At 39.1% G+C, this 18,040-nt stretch overlaps 1 protein-coding gene across 18 annotated transcripts in view; it reads left to right on the top strand.

Annotated features, from left to right (window-relative positions):
* LMNTD1 (lamin tail domain containing 1) overlaps positions 1-18,040 on the top strand; it is a 369,615-nt gene that overhangs the window by 34,087 nt on the left and 317,488 nt on the right. For 3 of the 18 annotated variants that reach the window (XM_070271079.1, XM_023643258.2, XM_070271081.1), the window contains one exon: positions 8,206-8,365. The exons of 10 other annotated variants lie outside the window; for them this stretch is intronic. The gene's annotated coding sequence lies outside the window, so the exon portion shown is untranslated. Of the gene's footprint in view, positions 1-1,540; positions 1,749-3,892; positions 4,085-8,205; positions 8,366-13,813; positions 13,968-17,154; positions 17,295-18,040 lie in introns of those variants that run through there. 5 more of the 18 variants (XM_070271078.1, XM_023643255.2, XM_070271087.1 and 2 more) reach the window with 5 other exon arrangements.

Raw genomic sequence — 18,040 nt, 5'->3', positions numbered from 1 at the left:
CTCCTTACCTTACATTCTCAGTTGTCTATGAGGAGAGAGCTCAGCAGAGAACATCAAACTGAGGTACTCTCCGTGATAAGCATCTCTGAATAGGGGATGTGCCCAGGGCTTGAAGTCACAACTGCATGTAAGTCCTGGCTCACAAGTGTGTGACCTGGAGAAGTTCTCTGAACCAATCGAAGTCTCCTCATTTGGAGATAGTAGTAATAATAATAGCAACAACAACAAGCCTACTCATCTGGTAGTTTTCCATCATGAAGATGGAAAGGGTTGTGTTTGAAAATACTTTGTAATCTGTAAAGCACGCTACTAATGTGCATTATTGTTATTGTTCCTTGTATTTGATAACAATGCTCGTGCTATTGTTATTTCCCAAGCCAGTTTTCAGCTAGCCTCAGGATGGATTCTGAATTGTTTGCAGTGGACAATGACTGGCATTTTATCATCACCCTTGCTTTCTGTGCACATGTAGTCCAGAAGTATACAATGCAAAGCTGTTGGCAGGTGTCCAACCATAGTTTCAAGAGCTGGTGCTGAGTTTCTCTGTTGCATCCTACAGCCCTAATGTAGGCTCAGATTCCCCTTGGACTCTCTACAGTCCTGCCTTCAATTGCATTAGTTAAGATATACCCAAGTGGTTAAGTATTTGAGTATTTATTTATCTGGTTTTTGCTTGATCTTCAGAACTTCATAAAACATTTAAAAATTCTGTGTGACCTTGGGCAAGTCATGTCATCTTTCCAAGTCTTGATTTTCTCGTTTATTAAGTGAAGGAAGTTAAATTACACATCTTCTGTGGTCTTCTCCAACTTAGAATCTTTATTATGTTACTGTAATATCTTTCGAAATAGTTAAAGAATTTCACCAAATAGGGATACTGTGTGTAAATAAGGATTCCTTATTTTTAAGATGGATTAATATTTTGGAAACTGTTTGGCTAAAGAACTTTTTGTTAACTCAATGTCACCCATCGACTTGTTGACTTCAGGGTTCTTTACATGAATTTAATATCAAGAAAGATTAAGTTTTGATACCCACAGGCATTATCATCTCTGCTTCAATCTTTTCATGAATATAACATATCAGAGCTACTACCTTACAAATCAAAAGGGTTATTAACCATCACAATTCCAGGCACCAAATAAGCAGAATAACACTTTGTCTCTATGGTACATCTTTAGGTACAGGCCAGAGCTGATCAGGCCAAGACCTAGGGTCCTGTCTTCTAAAGTGTTCCTTTATTTGCTAGAGAGAAGCCTTCCCAACATGAGGGATCAGAGCTTGAGGGGAGAGTGTGGATCACTGGAGAGCTCAATGGAACTGGGCTTCTGTCCTTTCTAGCTACTCTACCCCAGGTCATTACAATCTCTGATTCTCTCTATATAATATCCTGGCACACAAAAAAATTTAGATAGACAGCTTGACACATACACATACTCTTTGTATACACATGTGCATTTACATATATAGGTGTGTATAAATGTGTGAATGTGTGAATCAGAACTTATTTAATCATTAAATTCTTTTCTTTGCCCTCAAGGAATTTATTGTCTTGAAGAATGGAGATAAAAATGGACAACAGATACAAGTGCTCTGATAATCTGCATGCTCCTAAATACAGACACATACATGGATTATCCAAATGTTTTATGATAAGCTAGCATTTACTGAGAATACACCAAGGGGCAGGACTCGTTTAAGCTCTCTACACTTGTTGGCTCAGAGAATCCTCCCATGAATCTTATGAGGTACATACTATTTGAGATATATATATATTTTTTCAAATGTATGTATTTGTGAGTTAAGTACTATAATATATTCAATTTATAGAGGAGGACTAAATTACACAGAGATTAAGGAATTTGCCCAAGGTCACATGACCAGCAAGCAGCAAACAGGTGGGATTCCATTCAGGCACTTGGCTCTAGAGCCCAAGGGCTTCCCTCCTCCACTAGCCTGCCTCTGTGATAAACACAAGTTTCCAATCAGCCTTTGGTGAACAGGTAGTCTCAGCACGTCCCTGTCCCCTCCATGTTCTTGCTGAGCAGCTGTGCACGTGATTAGCTGATTGTCACGAGCTCTGCCAGCAACATGGTCCTACCAGATTCTGTCCAATATTGTCGAAGGCCATTCGTAGGCTGAGTTTCATAAATAGGCTCTGAGAGGGAGATTTACATGAAGGAGGTTAATTGGGGCGAGCTCCAAGGTATGCCTATTAGGAAGTGAGGGAACAGGGGAAAGTCAGCATCCGTTCAGAGGAGACAGAAGACTTGAATTATGATGCAGTTGCAACAGAGGCCTAAGCAGATCCCTTGTGGAGTTCTAGAGCTGGAACAGCCCTTCCTAAATTGAGGCAAGGGTTCAGGGCCTTTGTACCCCCACCTCAAGTAGTTAGCAGATGCAGGCTGCCCTAGGAGAACAAGGCAGTTCCCTTTGAGGGCAATTCTGGGAAGGGAGTCGCTGTAAGTCATCAGTAGGAAACTCTCCCAGTAGCAGAGGGAATGAGAGGCCCCTGTAGGGGGATCAAGGCAGCATACCATGTATCCTCCATAGACTCTCAGAGTCACGATGAAATGGCAGGCATTGAAGGTAGTGTTTTAAGACAGGAGGTCCCTGCTTTGTTTCTCTGCCTTGGAGAGGCAGATAATATTATGGAGAATGACATGTAGATATGGTTGGGAGTGATAAGCAGGAATGAGGGAGAAAATGTTCACCTGCTTGCTCCCCTTCACATATCCCACTGCTTTCCATTCTATGGCTGGATTACCAAACCTCTTGCTAAAAGAGCTCAGGTGGACGCAGACTGACAAGTCAGGTGGACTCACACTGGTTAGCCTCTTGGGGAGGATATGACTGATAGGCAATCTCTCCCTCTCTCTCTCTCTACCTTGAAGAAAATTTCTTGCCCATTCTCTGGGAAATTAAAGTGAGACGTCCCTCTGAATGGAAGCTGACTCGATGTAAAATCCATTGCTCAAGTAAATTCTATATTATTACCTGGAATGGTGAAGTGATAAAGTAATAAAAATGCGTTTCTACAGGCCTCTTCGTTCTCAACAACACAGAATTATTGCCCCCTTCTCCCCCATGTTCTTCTCCCCACCCTTTCCTCCCTGGTTGTGTGTGTGTGTGTGCACCTGTGTGTGAGTGTGTGTGTATTTTTGAGGAAAAATGGAGATTTTCTACATTTATAGCAATATTTATCACAATATTTATCAAATATTGAAAGCCTCCTATATTCTAGACACTTTATGTATATTATTGCTAAATATCCCAATAACTCTGCACAGTAGATATTATTCACAGTGTTTTACAGAATGGGAAATTGTTGCTCAAAGAGTTTGTGTGAATGGCTCATGATCCACAGGCAGTAAGTGATAGAGCAAGGATTTGAAGTACTCTGTCAGATCCTGAATCCACATCGACTCTCTGTAAAAAGGAGTTTGAAGTTCCTTGTGTCTCATTTGGGGTGTCTTGGTGTAGATGTTAGCCTTGAAAGGCAGGAAAATGAGCTTAGGTGTGGATAAATAGGGCTCTACTTATCCCCCTGCCCACACTTCTCCCACAATCTGCTCTATGTATCCTGTGTGTGATGGCAGGAGCTAATTGCTTACACATCCCCAGTAACACACAAAGTCTTTATTTAACTAGAAAACTTTAATAACTGGTTTTTTCCTTGCTAGAAACAGCCTCTAATCTTCCTGGTAAAAAGTGGTGAATTTTCCCCTCACAGCTGGTATGGGTTTCAAGTACAATAGAATAGTTAACTTTTCATTTGTTGTAACATCTTGAATAGGAATGTGCAGTGTACAATTGTATAATGTCATAGTCCAAACTCAAAAAAGTTTGCCTTCTAATGTTGTTTATGGAATTTTTCCATCATACCTAACAGTGAAGCTGGAAACTTATCCAAAGACTTAAGACCCACCCCCCAATGCGGCTTTTTAATGGAGAACATCTGAAGAGAATGCTATTACCAAGATGATTGCTCCTCATGGTGAAAATATTTGTCTTTAGTGCCTTACAAATAGAGAAGGACCGTAATCTTTGCCACCCACTCTCAGGTCTCAGGAGCAAAAACAAAGTAAGTGCAAAGGCATTGGTCCTTATCTTACAGCCGGAATGGATAAAGATTTGTTCTCTCTCATCTCCCAAGACCTTCCCCAAAGACCTTTTTCTCACAGGTTATATAAGTTTGGTGTCTGACATGCCCAGCACACAGCCTGTGATATTTTTTTCTTAAACAGTACCAGGTTTTTGAAAATGAAGTCAGGTTGTAAAAATCAAAACAGGCCAAAGTATTCATTAACAGGTTAAGACATTTACTCAAGGCGTTGAGTTACTGAAAGATTAGCCTTATGCTGAAATACTAAATGGCTGTAGAAGAAATCTGAGAAACACCGTTTAATATTATTAAAGACTTGAAGAGACAGGAACCAAGTCATGAGAAAAGAAAGTATTGAGGAGAAGGGTCAGTTGACTGAAGGCTTAGAGACATGTTAGGATCCGTATTGGAGAGAAAAGGGGGAAATAGAAATGTATTAGTTTTTACTGTAGTCAGTTTTTTTCTTTCTTACATCAGTGGTAAACAGATGGTTAAATGTTGCCTACAGGTAGCTTAAGTGACCAAATAGCCTGTGTAGCTTTCTGAACTGTGACCACAGGAAGATGCATGCATTCTGGTTGTGACAACGTTTGGTAAAAGATTACAACAAGGGGCTGGCCCTGTGGCCGAGTGGTTAAGTTCGCGCGCTCCGCTGCAGGCGGCCCAGTGTTTCGTTGGTTCGAATCCTGGGTGCGGACATGGCACTGCTCAACAGACCACGCTGAGGCAGCGTCCCACATGCCACAACTGGAAGAACCCACAACGAAGAATACACAACTATGTACCGGGGGCTTTGGGGAGAAAAAGGAAAAAATAAAATCTTAAAAAAAAAAAAAAAAAAAAAGATTACAACAAAACCTTTAGTGATGACATGATACATTAGCCAATACAGCACAACAGGACAAAAACATAATAAGGCACAGACACTGAGCAAAGGAAGCCACAGGCAGCTCCTACCATGTCAGGAAGGTCCCAGTAAAGTATACCCTGAAGAGCGGTTTCATTCAGCAAAAACACCATAGGCATTAGCAGGCAATTTAGGGCATTAAAACGAAGGGCTGTGAAATATTAATCTCATATAAAGTTGTTATTCTTATAGCAACCTTATGAAGAAAGATCAAGGTTGTAGGATAATAAAACTCCTAAGCAACTGACAGTGTTGTACAGAGTTCAACCAACAATCTTCAAGCATGCTGTAATATTGTGGTGTTTTCGAAAAAGGGAAAGCTCCAGAAGAGAGAGGCTGGCTGTCTAAGCTGAGGGCTCACAACAGAATGAGTCCGGCCAGACTGCGGTCCTTAGTATCTCCTGAGATGACACTTTTTATTTCCCTTTCTCAGCCATTGCTCTTGATTTTCCTTCCAGCATGAGAAGAAATGGTTTGACCCCCCCCCCTTTTTTTTAAGGTTCATTAAAGGAGTTTGATAATCAAAGTGAGGAATTTGAATCCTGGAAACAGTCCAACAGAGTGTTCTGAGGACCTGCTCTGAGGTCTACAGGTCTGATGCAGTTGATATACTTTTTAAATTAATTAATTTTTTATTTTTAATTGTAAAATACACGTAACATAAAGCTTACTATCATAACCATTTTTTTGAGGTTTTTAAAAAGAATTCAGTTCATAATAGCTTACATCATTGTGAAATTTCAGTTGTACATTATTTCTTGTGTGTCACCACACAAGTGCTCCCGTTCACCCCCTGTGCCTGTCCCCCACTCCCCTTCTCCTGGTAACCACTCAACTGTTTTCTTTGTCCATGTGTTTGTTTATATTCCACATATGAGTGAAATCATCTGGTGTTTGTCTCTCTCTGTCTGGCTTATTTCACTTAGCATAATTCCCTCTGGGTCCATCTATGTTGTTGCAGATGGGGTGATTTTGTCTTTTTTATGGCTGAGTAGTATTCCATTGTATATATATACCACATCTTCTTTATCCAACCATCTGTCAATGGGCACTTAGATTGTTTCCATGTCTTGGCTATTGTGAATAGGGCTGCAATGAATATAGGGGTGCATGTGTTACTTTGGATTGTTGATTTTGAGTTGTTTGGGTAGATACTCAGTAGTGGGATAGCTGGGTCATATGAGAGTTCTATTTTTAGTTTTTTGAGGAATCTCCATACTGTTTTCCATAATGGCTGCACCAGTTTGCATTCCCACCAGCAGTGTATGAGGGTTCGCTTTTCTCCACACCCTCTCCAACATTTGTTATTTTTAGTCTTAGTGATTAGAGCCATTTTAACAGGCGAAAGGTGGTATCTTAGTGTAGTTTTGATTTGCATTTGCCTGATGATTAGTGATGTTGAACATGTTTTCATGTGCCTCTGTATATCTTCTTTGAAAAAATATCTGTTCATATACTTTGCCCATTTTTTGATTGGGCTGTTTGTTTTTTTGTTGTCCAGTTGTGTGAGTTCCTTTTATATTATGGAGATTAACCCTTTATCAGATATATGATTTGCAAATATTTTCTCCCAATTTGTGGATTGTCTGTTTGTTTTGATCCTATTTTCTTTTGCCTTGCAGAAGCTCTTTAGTCTGATGAAGTCCCACTTGTTTATTTTTTCTTTTGTTTCCCTTGTCTGAGAAGACATGATATTTGAAAAGATCCTTTTAAGTTTGATGTCAAAGAGTGTACTACCTATATTACCTTCCAGGAGTTTTACAGTTTCAGTCTTTGATCCATTTTGAGTTTATTTTTGTGTATGGCATGAGATAATGGTCTACTTTCATTCTTTTGCATGTGGCTGTCCAGTTTTCCCAAGACCGTTTATTGAAGAGACTATCTTTTCTCCATTGTATGTTCTTGGCACCTTTGTCGAAGATTAGCTGTCTGTAGATGTATGGTTTTATTTCTGGGCTTTCACTTCTGTTCCATTCATCTGTGTGCCTGTTTTTGTACCAGTACCATGCTGTTTTGATCACTATGGCTTTGTAGTACATTTTGAAGTCAGGGATTGTGATGCCTCAACCTTTGTTCTTTTTTCTCAGGATTGCTATAGCAATTCGAGGTCTTTGGTTTCCCCATATGAATTTTAGGATTCTTTGTTCTATTTCCATGAAGAATGTCATTGGGATTCTGATTGGGATTGCTTGAATCTGTAGATTGCTTTGGGTAGTATGGACATATTAACCATGTTTATTCTTCCAATCCATGTGAATGGAATCTCTTGCCATCTCTTTATGTCATTATTTCTTTCAATAATATCTTATAGTTTTCATTGTATAAGTCCTTCACCTCCTTGGTTAAATTTATTCCTAGGTACTTTGTTTTTTTTTTGTTGCGATTGTAAAGGAATTGTATTCTTGAGTTCTGTTTCTGTAAGTTCATTATTAGAGCACAGAAAGGCAACTGATTCTTCTAAGTTGACTTCATACCCCATCCTTTCTTTCAAGTTCAACTCAAACCTCATCACCTTCATTCTCAATCACAACAGGCCACGTCTCACCTCTGCCATCTTTGGTAACCCATAGTGCTTATTGCCTGTACTTTTTAGTGTACTTGAAAATTATAGATTGCCATGAAGTTCATCTTGATTTTAAAAGTATATTTGTCTTTCCTTAAATAGAAGAAACAGGGATGTACTTGTAATATTCTTATTCTATTCTTATACTTTCTTTGTTTTACCCAAACTCCTAACATAATCCTGAACTCAGAAGAGGCAGTCAGCAAATACATGGTAGTGAATGAATGAACTAAGTAGTGTGTCTATTAGGAATAGCCAAATTGTTAGTAACAATTATCTGATAACAGTGACTTTAAAAAGATAGAAGTTTAGGGGCTGGCCCCGTGGCCGAGTGGTTAAGTTCGCGCGCTCCGCTGCAGGCGGCCCAGTCTTTCGTTGGTTCGAATCCTGGGCGCAGACATGGCACTGCTCATTAAACCACGCTGAGGCAGCGTCCCACATGCCACAACTAGAAGGACACACAACAAAGAATATACAACTATGTACTGGGGGGCTTTGGGGAGAAAAAGGAAAAAATAAAATCTTTAAAAAAAAAAAGATAGAAGTTTATTTTCTTTCATATGAGAAAAAGTCTGCAAGCAAGTGGTCCAGGGCTATTTCATAATTATACAATATTGTCAATGCCCCCAGTCTCCTTCTAGGTTTCTGTTCCACTATCCTTAGCATGCAGAGACAGTTTTAAGCTTTCCTCCTGGTTGTAAAATTTCTGCTGAAGCTCCAGTCATCACATCTCAGCTAAAGGACTGAAGAAGGGAGAAAGGAGAAAGGCCAAAAGAAGCACACCTCCCAGGTGAGTCAGCTCCCTTTAAAGAGTGTTTTGGGACACCTACCCAGATGACTACGGCATATATCTCATTGGTTACCTTCATTTGTAAGAGAATCTGAGAAATGCAATCTTCGGCTATGCATGTTATCATGCTAAAGAAAATTAGATTCTATCAGTAAGAAAGAAGGTTATGGAGGAGGCAATTACCAATCTCTGCCATAAGTTGTAGTCCAAGTTGTCTCCTGATTGGGATTCAATCTCTTGATATTCCTAAAAAATTAGATGTTCTCCCAATATAATGCATCTGTGGAAAAAAATCAATGCTGTAGAATTTAGACAAGGAAATATGAAAAGAAGTTATATCTGTTATCCAAGGTAGAAATGTTAAGTCAAGGCACTGGACTTAATTTAAGACCCTGGAGATATCAAGGCAGGAGAAATAGTTCATTCTAGGAATAAAGAGACTGTGAAGGAACTGGAGCTCTTGATGATGTTGAAAAGCAACTATCATGGTAAAGGCATGAAAAAGCTAGAAAGACAGGCAGCTGGGGTCTGAGGATAGAATATGGGATTTAAGATTCCAGAGGCTTAGCTGTTCCAGAGAGTGAGTGGCAAGCTTCAGGGCCTGGTTATCCAAGTAGAGCAGAGCTGAAGGTCATGAGAATGGAGAAGATTTATAAGCTCCCATGGTATAAAATCATATCTATTGAATGTACTTTACATATTCCCTTGCTGTGCCAAGCACAGATGGATTTTCTTTTTGTTGTAAAAACAATTTAGCTACATTTTGGAAAACAAAGGGAGAGAATCCTCACATTTTCAACATCTACACAACTCGTATCTCAGTTGGTGTATTGCCTTCCACAAGATGTACATAATTGCAACCATAGCTTAAATATGATCATCTATCCTTTTACTTTAATTTAATGCTATAATGTAAGCATTTTCTATGTTGTAACATAGCTATTGTAATTAATCAATGGGTTCTTAATAAGTATGACAAATTACAATTTGGGGATACTCCAGATCACAGATCAAAACCATGTTTCTAACGACTCGTTAACACAGCATTCACCATGAAAAACACAGTCTCAGGATTCTGAGTGTGTTTTGATTTTGCAAATTTTATTGCATCTTTAGTTCTAACTTGAACAATGAGAATCTTTGGATCCATTCTTGCCAGAGAAGACTGCAGAGGTTAGCAATAAGTTAAAATAAATTCTCACTCCGCTAAATCATCCAGTCTTTCAGCAAACTTGAAATAAATTTTTTCCAACCCAGGAGAAAACAAGAGATGCCCTTTGGCCCCAGGTAGAGAAATGAGAACCAGTGAAATTTTATAACTTTCTTATCTTGCATCCAGGGTAAGAATATATAGAATATCTTCTAAGTACACTTCTACAGGGAAGCCCTGGGTCTGGGGGTGGAGGAAGACCTATCTAATGTAATCCTTGCACTTACTAGATACGGACCTTGATTTGTACTCTGAACAAACTTATGTTAATATCCCTAACTTCAAATGGTTGAGGAATGCAGTTGGCAAAAGGGAAGAATGATTTTTGAAATATCAAGATAAGAGAAATCAGAATACTACGAATCTCTAACAGTAAGACAAAAATGAGTCATATCCGTCTTTATTCTTGATAATTTGGTTGAAGTTTCACAATCCTCTTTGGTTTCACAAAAATGATGATCTTGACCTGTGGTCTAGAGTATCCAAAAATTATGATTTGAAACACTGACTAAGAACCCATCAATTAATTGTAATAGCTAAGCTACGACATGGAAAATGCATGGATTATAATGTCAAAAGAAAAAGATAGATGATCATATGTAAACTATGGTTGCAATTAGGTACATTATGTGGAAGGCAATAAACCAATTTACACAACATGAGTTGTGTAAATGGTGGAAGCGAGAAGATTCTCCCTCTCTATTTTCCAAAATGTACTTATATTGCTTTTACAACAAAAGATATGTATCCTCAAATCTCTTGACATTGCTTCCTCCTGACTTATGTGCCCATCGAACTCCACACATGGTTCAATTCACCTATTCTTGTGGGTCACCTAACGTTGCACTATAAACTTACATAGCACTGTGGATAGACCCCCTACAAAAGCAAATTTTCCATTGTAGGCCATCTCAATGCCACTTAATAACCTTTATACTTTTCCTGGCCTTTTCTCCTTCTTATTTCCCACAATGGCTGGTCCAAACACTTTCTACTTCTTCTACAGCCCCTTACATGTATATTTTCTAGGATTCTGTCCTCAGTCCCTTCTCTTCTCTCTATTCATTCTTCTGCTTTAACTACTATCCACTGAATATCTACCTCCAAATCCCACCCCCGACCCCACCCATACATATACTTGGATACTTGGATGTTTGTGCTCTTGGATGTCACATGAGCAGCTCAGGATCAAATTCATTATATTTTATAAACTTGAAAGCTTTCTTGTTATAGGTTTTACATTTCAATGAATTCTAATGACATCTTTCTAGGCACCAATTCAGAAATCTGGAATGACCTTTTACTGGTCCTTTCCTCCCCTCAACTCCATATCAGCATAATCATATTCTATGAATTCTATCTCATATTCTCTTTCAAATCTATCCCTCCTCTTTGTTCTCATCCTTGCCGCATTAGTCACTCTCCTGTCGTAAATGACAGTGGTCTCATATCTGGTCTTCCTAACTCCTGAGTTGATTCCTGCAAGTCACCCTCTTCTCTCTTACCAGCTTATAAAACACAGTTGTTCATATTACTTGGTCTGCTCAAAGCTCTTCAGTAAGCTCCCACATCACATAGCAGAAAAAGTACAAATCTTTAATGGGGCAAACCAAGCCCTTTGTGATTTGGACTTAGTCTTACTTTTCTAGCATCATCTCTTGCCTCCACCAGTCTCTAGCACTCAGCCACACTGAACATTCATTTCAACAAATGTGCTCATCTTTTATACACCTCCATGCTGGTCCACAGCTGTTCCATTTCTTGCTGATCATCTGTTGATCCACTAATTCACCTACTTCTTTGACCTCTAAGCAAAGTAGGGGCTTCCTCCTCCCTCTTCCTATGGTTCTTTGACCGTGCTGCTATTCCCACTCTCATCACATTTTCCTGTGGCTACTTGTGTTTGTTTCCTGCTCTAGATTATGAGTCCCTTGAAGGCAGGGATCAGATCTCAATCATTTTTTCTCCCTAGCATCTGACATCTATTAGTCGTCTAGGAAATGTTTCTTTAAAGAGAGCAATGTCCCTCTGACACTAGGTCCCCTGTAGCTGCCATTTTGCATTCATTTACCTTCAGTCTTATTGAATGAATTCTCAACACCATGTAGCTCCACTTTTACTTCCTATTCACCTTTCCACTTCAGGGTATTGGGATTCCTACCCTCTCCACTTCCAAGAGGCGATCTTGGATAGGTCAGCAATGACTCGCATATTGCCAAACACCGTAAACACTTTCCAGCACTGGAATTATCTGATTTATCTCATGCTTTTGACACTGGGAACTACTCTCTTCATTGTAAAGCTCTCTCTATGACACTGGACGCTCCTCCTCCCTCTCTAACCCTTTGTCCTCCTTTGTAAACTCCTCTCTGCTTGCCCTTCCCTAAGGTTTGGTGCTCAGTCCACTGCTCTTCTTATCTTCCACACCTAATGTAGAAAACTTCCTCAATGGCATTTTCCCCATGGTTTTTTGTTTTGTTTTATTTTTTCTTCTTCTTCTTCTCCCCAAAGCCTCCCAGTACATAGTTGTATATTCTAGTTGCAGGTCCCTCTGGTTATACTGTCCCCATGGTTTTAACTACCACTTACATTCTAATAAATCTCCAAACTATATCCAGCCCTCACTTCAGATTTGACTATCCAACTGACCAGTGGATATGTTTATATGTTCCATAATCTCCTTAAACACAAGTGAATTAGACAACCTGAATTAGACATCTAGCCTCTAGCCTTTCCTCGTCACAGTCTGACCCACCCTCTCTCCACCGAAGACCCTTCTGAATTTCTTGTGTTCGTTAGCAACCACACCAAAGATCAGTCAGCTACCAGCCATCTTAGTGTCTTCTCTCTTCCTTGTTCCTCCACAACTAATTCACATGTCTTCAGTGTGGCACTGCACCCTAGATCCTCCACTAAGTGAGAGAGCTTTCAAAGCACAAATTCTACCCTGTTTTTCCTTATTTTAAGCCCTTAAATTGTTTTTCATCTCTAGGATTAAGCGAACATTCTTTAGCACAGTTTAGCAGGCTCACGCGACCTGGCCTTTGTCTCCATCTCCATTTCACCTCCTGCCACTCCTTGTTTGGAACGTTTATGCTGTAGTAACCTTGAACTACTTGCGGTTCCACCTCACTTCTTTGTTTTGTTTGTGGTGGTCTCTGCCTAGAATGCCCTTTAACCCTCATTCACCTTGATAATCTTAATCATTACCCAAATCTGCTCTCAGTATCACTTCCTTCAGGACATTTTCTCCACCTCTTCAGGCTGGACTGCTCTCTCATGCACATTCTTGCTTAGCGTTCTTCCCTAGCCCTTATCAGTTTATACTGAAATTATCTTCCTATGTTACTATTTCCCTCATGGAAAGCCAGGTGATCCCGATGGTTTGGGGCTCCAGTTTGGGTTCAAATCCTGCTCCAAACCTTATTGGCTGAGTGACTTTGGGAAAGTTGCTAAACCCCTCCAATCGTGAGTCCCCTCAACTGCAAAATGGGGATAAAAATAGAATTAAATTTACAAGGTTATTAGAGAATTAAATGAACCTGCCACATGGTAAAAGCTCAACAAATACTTTATAATGAGATTATCACTCTTCTGCACAATGCCTTATCTGTTCTTGTATCATCAGAGCTAGGCAGTGCTTTGTATATTGTATGTACTCAATACGTAGTTGTTGAATTGAACCAAACTGAATGAATTAGTGAATGAACTAGAGAATATTTATGCATGGCGGCATATTAAGAGTGTACAAATGAGCCAGACAGAACAAGAGTTTCAGTTAAATGATTCAGTCTGGTAAGCGCCAACACTCTATCATAGAAAGAGGTCAGTATATTTAGTGTGCTGGACGCTGTGGAGCACTGCTCAGATCCACCCTTCAGGATGGAAGCACGCACTCCTCTAGCTGCTGAGAGTGTGTGGCAGACTTCTTGCTGCTGAATATCCCCTCTCTGGTGACTGCACTGGGTTGGAAAGAGCCATTTGCCCAACGTACTTCTCTTGACTGTATCTAAAGACTCGTTGGTGCTGGGGACTAATGTCTGACCTTGCTCCAACTTGGGACAACTTCTCAGGGCCATTCCAGCTCCAGAGTTTACCGTCAGACTGGATGAGGTTCTGTTGGGACTCTACCACAGCCCAGTTGCTTCCTCTGCCCAATCCTACTTCCTTCACATCTGTCCAGATGTTGACCACAAGAGCGCATCCTCTAACATCGTGTGTGCAAATTTCTGTTTTAGAATCTGTTTCCTGGAGAATCCAATCTGCAACATTTTCTGAAGAATGAATCTAATAATTACATTTTAGACACAATGTATATGAGATGTATATGAAATGACTAGCAATAGAGCTGGCACCAAAACGGAAGATCCGATGATGATTATTTTTGGAGGGGTAAGATTTAGAAAGTGATGCCAAGATAGAAGTGGCTGCTTACAGCAATTTTAATCCCTCGCTCACCCTGTACCTTGAATATTGTAAATAGTGAGTCCTTTAGGCTCTGTGCCCACATGCATGTATTTTCCATCACTTGTGTCCTATGGGAAATTCAAACATGGAAAGCAAAAGAAATCCCTGAGGCTCCTGCCTCTGGCGTGCTCTTGGGGAAATTGGTAAACCATGAATTGTGATCATATATCTCCTGGCAAGCAGTGATTGAGTTAAGTACTGGGCTGCATTTTTATTAATAAAAAAAGGGCAGTAACATTAGAAACAATATATTACTTGTCTGTATTATGTTAGAATTTCACTTTAAAACAATTTGTTCTAGAGAAAAAGCCACTAAATAACTAAAGCTAAGAGGTTTTAGTTATTAAACTTGCCACAAGGGTCTAGCCCAGCATAAATTAATTCTTAGCATGGGTGGCCAGGACAGGTTTTATTTTTTTTAAACTATAGGGTATATCATGGTTTCTGTTTATGAATTACAAAGGAAACAGATATATGTTTTACTGCATAAAATACACGCACATAAAAAATTAAACAATACAGAATTATACAAATTAAAATGTGGAAGTCCTCCACCCTCTGACTCCCCACAATGTCACTCCTTAAAAATAGTCACCATGGGGCCTGCGCGGTGGCGCAGCGGTTAAGTTCGCATGTTCCGCTTCTCGGCGGCCCGGGGTTCGCTGGTTCGGATCCCGAGTGCGGACATGGCACTGCTTGGCAGCCATGCTGTGGTAGGCGTCCCATGTATAAACCAGAGGAAGATGGGCACGGATGTTAGCTCAGAGCCAGGCTTCCTCAGCAAAAAGAGGAGGACTGGCAGTAGTTAGCTGAGGGCTAATCTTCCTCAAAAAAAAAAAAAACCCCAAAACAAACAAACAAACAAACAAAAATAGTCACCATGGGGGACCCGCCCCGTGGCTGAGTGGTTAAGTTCGCACGCTCCGCTTCTGTGGCCCAGGGTTTCGCTGGTTCAGATGCTAGGCACAGACATGGCACCACTCATCAGGCCATGCTCAGGCGGCGTCCCACATAGCACAACCAGAGGGACCACAAATAGAATATACAACTATGCACTGGGGGTTTGAGTGCGAAAGAAAAGAAAAAAAAAGAAGAAGAATGGCAACAGATGTTAGCTCAGGTGCCAGTCTTTAAAAAAAAAAAAAAAGTCACCATGAAGAGTTTGGTGTATAACTGGAAGAATATATCTTACATATATTTACATTTATAGCTGTGAAAATAATACAAAAACAGAGATAATGAATCTGTTACCTTTCTTATGCTAATATGGACAGATATGAAAACCTCTATTCTCTCGCTCATCCTTCTCTTCAGTTGAATCTCCTGTGTGCATAATACAGGAGCCTTAGTTATTGTTAGAACACTGACAGTTTTCTTTTTCCTTCTTTCCCAAAACAACTTCCTGTGAGAACACCAGTGGGATTGTATGTTTCTTTGGAAGTTCACCTTCTTTTGAAAATGGTGATATCTCATTATATTACAACTTGGTTAGAAGGACTTATTTTCTCCTTTTTACATTTTCAATCTTCATGTTTATGTCACAGCTAGATTTGCTGCTTTCATTAATTCATATCACTTTCAATTTAATAACAGAGAATTAGAAAGTTTCTGCTTCTTAGAACATTGCTAGTATTTCTCTTTCAATTTGTTCGTACCTGTCATAATTTGTTCTCTCTCTTGTCCCCAAACCGACTGTCTTTCCTGGGTAAATGACAGCAAAAGGCCTCAGTCATTACTGCAGAAATGATTAAGAAGCAACTCCAGATATTGAGGCTTATAAACCATAAAATATACTATCATAGAAAATGATACCTATTTCCTTGGAGAATTCTAAAACACAGGAAGTTTGGATATAAAAGATTAGAAATCATCCAATCTCATTTTACTGAAAGTGAATTTTTAACAGCACAGCAAAATAATCTAATGTGCAAACATAAAATATGTCAGAGCTATGAGTGGCTTAGATTCAAATGCATTTAGAAACAAGAATCTAGGTAGATAGATCTGGATAAATAGATGCAATGATTTGATGACAAGACCTGGACTGAGTCCTTTGCATTAAGAGAGCAAATATTATTGCTGCTTTGGAACATTTTAAGCAAACTGGAGAGAAACTAGCCAATCTTACATCATGGCAGTTAAGTGAAGAAATTTTTTAAAAAAGGGAGTTAGCCATAGCTGGAATTTTTTATTTGAGTTATCAATTTAGATTTTTCAGGTTTGAATCAAAACATAAGGTCCTTGATCATAGACAGCTACTGTCTTTCTTATAAGAAACAAAGGGCTGATTTATATTCGTGTTTCCTTTGTCATAAAAAATAGAAATAAACACTAAATTGTTGTATCTATAGTACTGACTACAAATAAGATATTTTTCTAGTTTCTGATGGGTTGTTTGCAAGTCTTTAAATCCTTGCTGTGGAATTAGCCTTGTCATTAAAACCCCTCCTTTAGAATGAGTGAGACCTCACTTCAAAGAAGCGCATTCTCAGGAGTGCTGAAATGCATGTGCTTTTTATCTGCACTGGAGAAAGCGCTGTAATGCCAACCAGCAACTAAAGGATGACACTAGGAGAGGAATTTAAATGTAAAATGAATCTGTAAAATAAAACTGTGAAAAATATCAACATACTGAAAACTTAATGTACAATATGATAGAACTCTTTAGAGGGAAAAATAAAAAGCTACGATGAGTCAGAGAATTAGTGTCTCTCGGATAGTAGAACTGATAAACACCCATGAAAACAACCTTTTCTATCATGCATCCTACAGGCCCAGAACTTTTATCTTTAAATGGTCATCCTTCTTAGAACAAAGAAGACAGTAGTCAGGAGGGCTGGGGAGTGGTCTGCAGAATAAAAATAGACTACAGATTTCTCACTTGGCAACACACTTTTGTAACCAGATACCATCTGAATTGTTTTCCTAGTCTATTATAATAAGCATGCTTGAGCCAGTCAAGCACAAACTTTCAGACAATAAATGTTTTGAATGCAGTGGCTATTCTACCTTGCCTGGTGTTTACTCATACCTAACGCAGTTAACCATGCCTTGTTAAATGGAAAACATTCCCGCCGCCCCCACCCCCCAACCAGCCCTACAGCCGTTGCCTAGGACAACCCACAACAAATCTGGCTGCAGCTGCCCCAGGGGGATCCCAGTCTAAAAAACTGGTGATTTTACATTAATATTCTGCTGAAACTTCCTGGCACCTATGAGGTTAAAATCTTAGAACATCTAGAAAGAAAAAACGTAAGTACTTCTAAAACAATGCTGGAAAGGGGCTAATAAATTCTTTAGGATTAACACCAAAGCCTGATGTAAACAAATTTAATCCCCTTGATGTTCAGGAAGAAATTAAAGCTAATGAATTAAATATGCAAGTCTTCTTGCGTTGCAATTCTCTTTTGCTAATATTATGATAATCTCGCACTGTCAACATTATTGGCAAGCTACTTTCTAGCTATTTTGAACATATTTCCGTACTGAGCATCCATACACTGAGAATTTTGATGATGAGTGCATTGATTAGCTTTCAAGATCCTAAACTTTTTCCTTCATAAGTTGAAATTTTGATTTCAAAAAATAGACAAAAACATTTTGTGTATATGTGTATGCCACTACCAATATCTTTTGAAATAGACCTTAAACTGTTTTCTTTTTGCCATATAATTATCAAAAATTTTTTTCTGCTGTCTTAAAAAAGATATGCTAGCCATAACATTTTATGAGAAAGCAAAAGAGATTAGGAATTTTTGGACTTTCTGTCTAATACCAAAGTATGCACAAGACAACGAGAAATATGTTCTCATAGTAAATATTTTCTGTTATTTTTTATAGCCACATGTTTCAGTAAGATATTTTAAATTCTGGAATGAGTCCCATTCATGTGAAGTCTAAATATATATTTCTCATGTCATTAATTCATGAACACATTGGTGGATTACATCTATACAGTTTGACATGTGCTTTCCACTGATAGTAAGCAAAGGATTCAG

Source organism: Equus caballus, chromosome 6 (genome assembly GCF_041296265.1).
Source record: "Equus caballus isolate H_3958 breed thoroughbred chromosome 6, TB-T2T, whole genome shotgun sequence".
NCBI lineage: Eukaryota > Metazoa > Chordata > Mammalia > Perissodactyla > Equidae > Equus > Equus caballus.
The sequence above is the reverse complement of the archived record's forward strand: the minus strand, read 5'-3'. Positions and strand labels throughout refer to the sequence as shown.